At 37.0% G+C, this 10,609-nt stretch overlaps 1 non-coding gene across 1 annotated transcript; it reads right to left on the bottom strand.

The window, feature by feature from the left end:
- Positions 1 to 5,071: 5,071 nt before the first annotated feature.
- Positions 5,072 to 5,173, bottom strand: LOC125617355. The gene has a single exon (XR_007348330.1). It is a non-coding gene; the product is annotated as a U6 spliceosomal RNA (small nuclear RNA).
- Between the last annotated feature and the right edge of the window lie 5,436 nt (positions 5,174 to 10,609).

The following is a 10,609-nucleotide window of genomic DNA, read 5'->3' as shown; positions in this document are numbered from 1 at the left end:
CAGCAGGTCACACCATCTCTGGTGCTGTGTGGGACCTGGGGCAGAGCTTGAATAGGGCTCACAATGTGTCTGGGAGGTCTTGGACAGAGGAAGTTCCCAGACACCAGATTCTCCTATTCACTAGCTGCGATGCCAGTGTAAGTCCACACGTAGCCCACGGGTGGCACGCGACAGGTATGTTCATTGCTACTGATATTCCAGTAGCTGGAAGTAGGTAATATTTTTATCTACATAGATAAATAAATTAAGTAATGTGGCTAATTATTTATTAGTTGCTAGAGCCAAAGTTTGGACCCAAGCAATCTGACTCCAGAATTCATGTTCTTGACCACTATATAAATCCTATTAATAAAGCCTGAGGAAGCTAGCACAATGTAACCAATCTCATGCATATATATTTACTTTTCTAATAAATGTTTATATACATAAACTTTTGTAACAGGAGGGATTAAATAAATGTGAATTTTCAAGGAAGAAAATATAGGTGAATATTCACCCTCAGGATAATAGAGAACTATTGGGTTAACAAATATCCGTTCCCCAGCTCCCTCACTCACTTCAGGACACATCCCCTAGTTCAGTGGTGGCAGGAACCACTGAAATTTCCTAAAAAAGGAAATTGCTGCTGTATGCCTTTTTTTTCTCAGGATCATTCCTGGCTTGTCTGCCTTGTTCCCTGTTGAACTCTCTTTGTATTACCTTCTGTGTTGGATCCATCAGCTTTGAATTAAAGCTTCCTCTTCTCATTGTCTTATCTGATTTTGGCATCCTGACCTCAGACTATTGGTCTTGGCACTACTGACCCAGAAACTCCATAGGAAATTGACCTGGCAATTATTCTCTTGGCACCATTCACTGCAGCCTCATGCCCACTTCCAACCCAGGGACTCAGGGCCCCCATCTGTCCAGAGCAGGAGTCTGTAGACAAAATATATTGGAAATACACATGCAAACAAACACAAGAAAAAATGGACAGATTTGACTAAACAATAAAGCATAAAACTTTTGTTCTGCAAGGCAACATAAGATTATATGATTCTATACACACATATATATGCATACATGTAAGTGACTTTAATTGCCAACATTTCTTGAGTACTATTTACCAAAGACCTTTCATTTTTCTATAAATTAATATTTGAAAAATTTCAAACTTACAGGAGTTTTTAAAGCATAACATAATGTTACCCACATACCCCTTTACCTACACTGAGCAATCAAAATTTTACTTTTCCTGGGGCTAGGGGTATAGCTCAGTGGTAAAGCGCTAGCCTAGCATGTGTGAGGCATCAGATTTAATCCTTACCACCACATAAAAATAAACAAATAAAATAAAGGTATTCTGTCCATCTACAATTTCAAAAAACTTTTTAAAAATTTACTTTTCCCACCAGATTTAAATATTTATTGGTTCTATGTCAAAAATTCATATATACTTGTCAGATACTCATGGCTAAGATTTATCATGACAAAAGATAGAGACCAAAAAAGCAACAAGAAAAAGATAAACACTGAAAGGAATCCAAGGAGATCAGCTACAGTCTTTTAAGTCCTTATCATCCAGAGTCATAGAAGACATGCTTTCTCTTAAGCAGAAGACATGTGCAAAATGTCTCTACCAGTTTAAGTCTCAGGATCAATGCTTTGAAAGATGCCTCATCACATACATATAACCATTCAAGGCAAAAGAAACTCAAAATCCTAACAATGGACCAGATATACATCATCAATTTTGATGTTTGTGCAAAGCAGATCCAACAAACTAGTAAGACATGGTCCATTGCTCCAGGTGTATAAAACCAAATCATTGGGCTAGGGTTGTGGCTCAGTGGTAGAGCTCTTGCCTCGCATGTGTGAGGCACTGGGTTCAATTCTCAGCACCACATATAAATAAATGAATAAAATAAAGGTCCATCAACAACTAAAAAAAAAAAAAAAGCCAAACACCAAATCATCAACATTAACAAAAAGAACCTGCCAGCCAGGAGTGGTGGTGCATGCCTATAATCTCAGTGACAGGCTGAGGCGGGAAGATCACAAATTTGAGAACAGCCTCAGCAACTTAGGCCTTCAGCAATTTGGTGAGATCTTGTCTCAAAATAACAAATAAATAAATAAAAAGGGATGGGGATATAGTTCAGCGGGAAAACTCCCCTGGGTTAAATCCCCAGTACCACAAAAACAAAACAAAGCAAACTTTCCAAGGGCCACTTACCAGTGGCTAATGTTTGGTCAATGGCCAATTATGGGTTCAACTTTCCCTGGAGGTATGCAAGTAGAGAGCAACCAGCCCTGCTGTGTAAACTTTTCACAGGGAACCTTGGCGGGTTTGGATCCTGGCACTTGAAATGCCTTTCTCAGAAGCCTAGCTCAAGTTCTACCTTCCCTCTAGCACCTGCACAGTCCCTTCCTTGAGCAGGTACTTCCTAATCAGGTTCAATGCAGTGAAGCCTTCCCACAAGTAATGTCTCCCTTTTTGCTGAACTTTCCACTTATTTTATGACTAATCATATAATGCCTTGTCATATTATAAGAACTAGGTTATTATCTGATATTATCATTTATTTTTTTCAAGTTTCTATTTTCTCCTTAACCAAATGGTAAATGATGCTCATCTCTTAAGTCACTTTATGTATGTATATTCTGCTGCTCCTAAATCAGAGTATTGATTATAATATACACACAATAGATATTTATTTATGCCAACTGATCACTGGCTCATAAACTACTTTCCTACAACTTAATTTTTAATTATATGTGAATAATAAAGATTGAATTATGCAGCTCTGGCTACCGTGCATGTTGAAAGGAGTTTGCCTGATTACCAAGTGACATTAGTAAACTCAACCTTCCAGTTTTGTGGAAAAAAGTAAAAAAAAAATTAAAAAAAGATTAAAGAATATGATATTGAACGGAAACACCTTAGTTCAGCATTGTGTGTACTATATGACATGATGTAAATATGAGTATAGAATGATAGAAGTACAAATGACCTTAGAGGTTCCTGTTGATGACTTGAAAAATTGATGAGGAAAACGAGACTGTTCAGACCAGCTAACATGTAGATTTAACATCACTAGAAGTCTATAAAATGATAGAAGTCTACTAAGTTGGTTTATTGCCACAAAAGAATCCTATGTATCACATAATTTATATCTTCCATTCCTATTGCTTGGGTAGTTTCATAAGGCATTAGGATATTGCTCATAACTAATCAGAATGAAGTTTCTCAAACTTCAGTATGTAATGGAAGTACTTGAAGGACTTGTAAACACAGATTTCTGGCCCAACTCCCAAAATTTCTGATTCAGCAGGTCTGGGGTGGGGCCAAATAATTTGCATTTTTAACAAGCTCCCAGGTGATGCTGATGCTGCAAGTCCACATATCATATTTTGAGTAGCAAGGCATTGACTCATTCATGCATACCCAACAGTATGTCTTTCTAGTGTCTTAAGTACAATTCTCAGTAACCAACTAGGCTATTAGTAGAACTTTGGCTTTATCATCCACTGTTCCACCTTTATTTTGATCTTATCCACCTATGTGTTGCCATTATCTTTTTTATAAGAATAGTAACATTTCTGTTTCTCTTCAGAATATAATCAATAATAGAATTTCATGCCAGAAAATTGCCAATAATTGCACTGAAGCGTATTTATTATAAACACTTAAAATTACAACTGATAGAGCTGGGGTTGTGGCTCAGTGGTAGTGCACTTGCCTAGCATATAGGAGGCACTGGGTTTGATCCTCAGTGCCACATAAAAATAAATAAAATAAAGGCATTGTGTCTATCTACAACTAAATTTTTTTTAAAATTACAGCTGATACCCTTTGTCTATTTTTAAATCAATGCCATCATAAATTAGACACCATAATATTATTGTCAGATACTATACTACAATTTATTGTTATTTGATAGTGTTTTTGCAATTTGACTCTTTGAATCTTCTTATTAACTGGGAGAAGTGGAAACATAACAGTATCCACATTGCAGGTGGTCAGTACTTGACCTGGCACTTTATGTCTGACAGACACTACGTGGAGTGAGCTATTACCAACAATCTGTTCATGCTACTCTTCAGTAGGCACAGCAAATAGGATGTGTTCCAACTAAGCCGTAGGTCTCCTTGAGAGCTAAATACTGCATATGGCGATTGTTGAATCATCTTATTGTCCACAAGAGACAGAGATATATTTATTGGGAGCATCATTCACCTGGAAAATCTCTGAGCTTCTTACCTGTAGATGATGATTAAATATTGAACTGTTTTTCCTAATGCCAAATTCAACTAATTGCACTAATTAACGAAATTTATTTTGGTTGTGATATTCACTGTTATGATGTATTAACATGCTTTTTTTCCAGGTCAGTGTTAGCTCACATCTATTTATAAAAACATTCAGATTTGAGGGAAAAATTCAGGAAGTTCTACTGACAGTTATTCTACATGAGTCTATCTACTGCAAAGTAGGAAGAAGAATGAAGTTTATAAACTATAAAATCTTAAGACATAGAACAGTTTTAATGTTTCTTGCTCATCCAATTTAACACATATAAGCCAGAGATCCCAAATATAGAAAAGCAAAGAAAGGGGAACTGGATGGGCTGAGGAGGCTATGGCAAGTACACTTGTATGGAGTTTGGTACCCATCCCTTTTTCTTCTATTTTTTTTTCAATTTTATTGTGGTATAATGGACAAATAAAAATTGTATTTGTTTAAGGTGTACAATTTGATGTTTTGATATACATATGCATTGTGAAATAATCAAGCTAATTAACATGTCCATAATCTCACATAGTTACAAGTGTGTATGTGTGTGTGTGTGTGTGTGTGTTGCTGGGGTTTGAAACTAGGGCCTCACATATGCTAGGCAAATTCTCTAAAACTGAGCAACATTCCTGACCCCGTTTATTTTATTTTGAGATAGGATCTTGCTAAATTGCTCAGTCTGGCCCTGAACTTGTGAACCTTCTGTCTCACTTCCTGGATAGCTGGGATTAGAGGTGTGAGCCACTCCTCTCCACATGCTTTTTTTTTTTTTTTAATGGCAAAACACTTAAGCTAAAAAGCATGAAATGCTTTATAAATTTATGTGCCATCTATGCACAGGGAACACACTAATCTCTGTATTGTTCCAATTTTAGTGTGCATGCTGCTGAAAGGGGTGTTCCCTTCTACTGATAATGGTCCTCCCTCATAAACATAACACAAGGCAAGTGACCCAGAATTAGAATACACCAGCCTCCTGGATAGAAGTGTTGCCCTTGGAGTTATTATTAGAGCAGGTGACACAAATTGGCATAATCCAATTCCTTCTCTAGCAGTTTCTTAAGGCACTCCTAGGTTCCAGGGTCATGGAGCTAAAAGGAGGGGAAGCAAGAGGGACTTGCAGGCCTCAAGAAAAGGTCTATCAGAGACAGAGAGAATTAGATCAAAACAGAGAGAGGAACAGACCTGTGAGGAAGATAGACACACAAAGAGGGGATGAGATTTTAGTGTTCTTTGAGTCAGTCCAGAGTGCATATGGCCAAGTCCTCCCCAGACCATGAACCAATAAATTCTGCTCTTGCTTACATCATTTTGAGTAGGATTTCTGCCCCTTGTAAGAGCAAGGTATATTACATTTTATCCATTTTTGAGTAATGACAACTATTTTTAAATTAATTTCACTCCTAAGCCTAGGAGGAAAAAACAAATTCCATGGGAAATAAAACTACGTTTAAATATTATGAGATAAAGGTGTCTGATATTTTGTCTGGAATTTGCTTAAAAATATCCTAATTTAATGTGTATGTGTGTAAATTTCTTACCCCACAGACAATAATTTAAGATTTTTAATGCCTTTATCAGGAGTCCCCACCCAAGGTAGGGGTGAAGAGCTAGAAGACGAAAGACAACAGGCCACCCTCCAAAGAAGGCTGGTGTAGAGCATTAGCTATCACCATCCTAGCATGTACCATTTTCATAGTGAAATAATGGTATTGAAAATATACTGTACAGGTACTTGCACTGTACATAAATGGAGCCTGTGAATCTGGCAGTCCAGCTGCCTAACAGCCTTTAAAGTAGCACCCGAGGTTTAGAACTTGCTTTTTTCCATGTCACCTTTCTTAACATAAAATTGTTTTACATAACCTGATTAGAAGGTTAACTGATGCTCTGTCAAAATATGGTTGAATCAGCCTCCAAGTGAGTCTTCTTTGCAAGGGGCTTGTTAGAGTGCCAGCTGTAAGCAGGGAGTATGGACTTTTCCCAGTCTATAAGAACTCTTGTATGACTTTTCTCTTTTAGCTTACTTGATAATAATCCAAATTTTGTATGTGTGGAAAATTTAGGTCTGACACTAGCTTTTTTTTTGTTTGAACACTTCTATTGTAATAAATCATATTAACAATTTTGTAATCTTTATTTTAGTTTTTAATTGACACATAATTTTATGTACTGATGAGGTATGATGTGCTATTTCAATATGTCTATAATGTATAATGATAAAAGAAATGCAATTAACATATCCATCCCCTCAAATATTTATCATTTGTGTTGGGAATGTTCAAAATATTTTCTTCTAGGGGCTGGGGTTGTGGCTCAGCGGTAGAGTGATTGCCTTGCACCTGTAAGGCCCTGGGTTTGATCCTCAGCACCACATAGAAATAAATAAAATAAAGTTATTAAAAAAACCAAAATATTTTCTTCTAGCTATTTTGAAATACACAATAAATTACTGTGCACCATATAATTTCTTAAGCTTTAGCCATAAGTATGTGCTCTTAAAATAGAGGCCCTATTCTTTGGGGACAGGCTAGTTTGTTAATATAGATATAAATTTATTTTTTATATTTATCAAAACAGAGTATCTGTCTAATTTTCTTTTTTTAACATTTATTTTTTAGTTTTCGGCGGACACAACATCTTTATTTTATTTTTATGTGGTGCTGAGGATCAAACCCAGCGCCCCGTGCATGCCAGGCAAGTGCATTACCACTTGAGCCACATCGCCAGCCCGTATCTGTCTAATTCTTGGCCACTTGCTTTAGGAGACTGAAAAGAATGTGGAAAAGTATTCCCACTTCCATTAGAAAAATGACTTTGGGGCTTTTCTCACTACCAGAATATTTTTAACTTCTTTGTATTAGCCTATAGAAAATACACAAAGACTTAATAGAGAACTAAACTGAGCTGACCTCAAGGAAGGTAGGTGGGTGGAGGGGGCTCGATTTTAGCCAAGACCTGTGTCCCACTTACACAGAGTATGTGGATAATGAAATACCTGCATGGGGTCTTAGGACAGGTGGAAACTAGGTGCTTGGCTTGGAAGCCTTGAGAAAGTTGCCCAAACCCAATCATGGCATAGACATAGTAGAGCACCTGCTTTCAAAGGAGTGGTTATGAAGCATCTGAATTCCATACCAACAATGGCTTGAAGACCCAAGTTCTTCCTGAAATGTTGTGGATTATATAGGCCTCCCCACCACATATATATAATTTCCAGTATTACCATAAGATTGTGATGATATTTATTGCATATCTGTATTATGGAGTAAATTCACACCTATCAGAAGTAAATACACTATTTTTTAAAAAAATATACATTAAGCCACCTCTTTTTTAAGCTAATAATAATTTCTTGAGGATGCTTTCTTTAAATACTATATGTTAGAAAAGGCTACATCTGCATGAAGTAGAAGAGTATTTTGTTTGCATCAGAGTGTTCTAAACAACATAATTTATTTCTGAGATACTCACTGACTTGGGATGGCTGGTTACCCCTGATTGGTTGTCTTCAGCTGTAAGCAGTCTCTTCCTTTTGTCTCAGTGAGCTGTACAAATACTGTATTATTATTGTATGTGTGCCATTTGTGTTAGAAGCACTGGTCCACATGATCTATGGTAGTTTAGTGCGGGGTGGCGGGGATTAATCTTTAGCTGCATCTCTTCAACTGACAAATTAATTTTAAATAGTAGCTACCTGCATTCAAAAAAATATTTTATCAGATGTTAGGGCAATGCCAGAGTTAACAACAACAACAAAAAGATTCAACCCAGGACATGACTAAGTTTCTGTATTATCAGATACTTTGTAAGGTTTCTGGATAGTTCTTCTATTCAGAATTAAAGGTATCAGATAGTGTTTCTGGAAAGAGTTTTCTTCCAGTTCTATAAGGATGGAGAAATAGAGACAAATTGCTGAACAGAAGTAAAATTTGGAAACCAAGCACAAGTGAAATTTAGGAATTGAGTCTACCCCTACTTTCCCCACAATGTATCATACATAGAGTTTGACTCCATGGACTCTAACCAGGACTCTATCTGAAATTCATTTATTCATTCATCTGAAGTGTCCTGATTGAAAAGGATAAGGCTTTCTGTACTTTGTTTCCCTTCAATTAGAGAGTAAGCAGTGCTAGAGCAGTGATTTTTTTTTTTTCAGGGCACTGAAATTACCTGGAACTTTTTTTTTTTTTTTCCAACAGTCTCAGGCCTGGTTCTTACCCTAAACCAGTAATTCTCAAATGTGGTCTCTGGACCAGCAGCATCAGCATTACCTGGAAACTTGCTAAAATGCAAATTATTGGGCCCAACCTTAGATCTACTGAATCAGAAATTCTGAGGATGGCACCCAGCAAATTTGTTTTAACAAGCCCTCCAAGTGATTTTGATGCATGCTAAAGTTTAAGAATGTTTGACTTAGAGAAATTAAATCAGAATATATGAGGTAAAGCCTGAACAAATGTATCACTTCAGGCAATTCTAATGTACAACGGACATTGAGATTGTTGCCTTGGATAAAAGGAACTCAGTATCAACGCTTCAGTTCACATACCTGACTATGCTCCCTTCTTTCTGATTCCCAGGTAAAATGATCAGTAACTCAACAGATTTTTGAATTTGCTCCTGAATTTATTTCTGGCCTTGGCTAGACTTCGTGTTTATCTAAATCCTTGTTTGAACTTATTACTTGTTTGTTCACTATGAAAGTGAACAGCCAAATTTCACAGCATTTGTTTTTTTGAGCATCTTGTACAAAACACTCAGAGATACCTTAAAATAGAAAGTAGAAAGAATTAGGGCTTTTACATTTTAAAGTAGAACTTCTCAATCTTGGCTGTACATTTAAAATCAGCTTTTAAAGACTCCTGTGTCCCAGACCATAACCCAGACCAATGAAATAAAACCTCCTGGGGTAGGACCCAGACAGACATCAATATATTTTTTAAAGCTCCCAGATGACTCCAGTTGGCTTAGAATCACTCTAGCAGGAGAAACTTGACTGGGAACTCAATCTGTGAATGAGGCAAAGGAACTTCTAGGATGAAGAGGAGTCTCTCAGTGCCAATAAGCAATTAATATTCACATGCACATATTTGTCCTGCAAACTTTTTAAAAAATACCTCTCCTCTCTCCCTAACACAGCATTGTATTGGCCCTTTTCACATTTAGGTGGCATGAGAGAGAGACAGAAAGGTAAGAAAGATAGGAAGCAAATGTGACAAGCCCGTGCTAATTGTTCATCTTGATGGATAAGTATATGGAAGTTTATTATATTATTTACCTATTTACATTTTTTGTATATTTGAAAATTTCCATAGTAAAAAAGAGAGTGATCCTGGCTCCACACATGGGGGAGGAGAGTGACTGCGCTGCAGCCTACATCTACCAATGCAGCTCTCTTGGCCTACTTCCACGTAGAGACAACAGTCAGGACCTGGAAGACCATCACCAAGGTCCCTGCAGGCCTGGTCACACCAGAGGTATCCACGCTAGTCCACTTCTTTTGATTCTTCTTTCACCCTTCCTATAACCTAATACCTCTATATTCTCACCTCCCACCTCATAAACCCCACACCCTACCCCCACCTGCTCTTTGTCTACCGTTAGATACTGTAGACCCATATGCAAACCTACTATTTATATTGTGGATACTAGTCAAACACATCATTTCTGTTTATTGCAACAAAATGGTAATTGTCTAAATGGAAGCTATTTGGTCTAAGGCTGCATAGTATTTGCATTGGGTGCTGTGAATATTGCTCTCACCTTTAAAGGTAAGGTATTGGTAACCTGCAAGTACACTACAAGATTATAGGGTAGAAATTGTAATGCCTCAGATATGCACTGCTAGAGAGGAAGACACATGAACAACATGAGAAAACAAGGGAAGAAGGTGCCCCAAACAAACTGAGATGCTATAATAATAGAATCCATTGATGGCACAGTAGCTGAAATGTCAGAGAAGGAGCACAACAGACGTAACTAAAATGACCTGCAAAGCATAGAATGATATAATAGAGCAAACACAGGCAACAATTGATCACTCCTACAAAGAGATAAGAGAGCAAATACATGCAGCAAGCAAAAGATTACTTCAAGAAAGAGATAGTAATTCTGGAGCATTTTTCTTTTCAACAGTCTCAGGCTTGAAGGAAAAAATATACCAAATAAAAAATTCAATAGAAAGCATCACTAACAGACTAGATCACATGGAAGACAGAACCTCAGACAATAAAGACAAAACATACAATCTTGAAAATAAAGTTGACCATACAATGAAGACAGTAAAAATCCATGAACAGACCTCCAAGAATTATGAGATAACATGAAAAG

Source organism: Marmota marmota, unplaced genomic scaffold (assembly GCF_001458135.2).
Source record: "Marmota marmota marmota unplaced genomic scaffold, marMar, whole genome shotgun sequence".
Classification (NCBI taxonomy): domain Eukaryota; kingdom Metazoa; phylum Chordata; class Mammalia; order Rodentia; family Sciuridae; genus Marmota; species Marmota marmota.
This window is presented reverse-complemented; position numbering and strand designations above follow the sequence as displayed.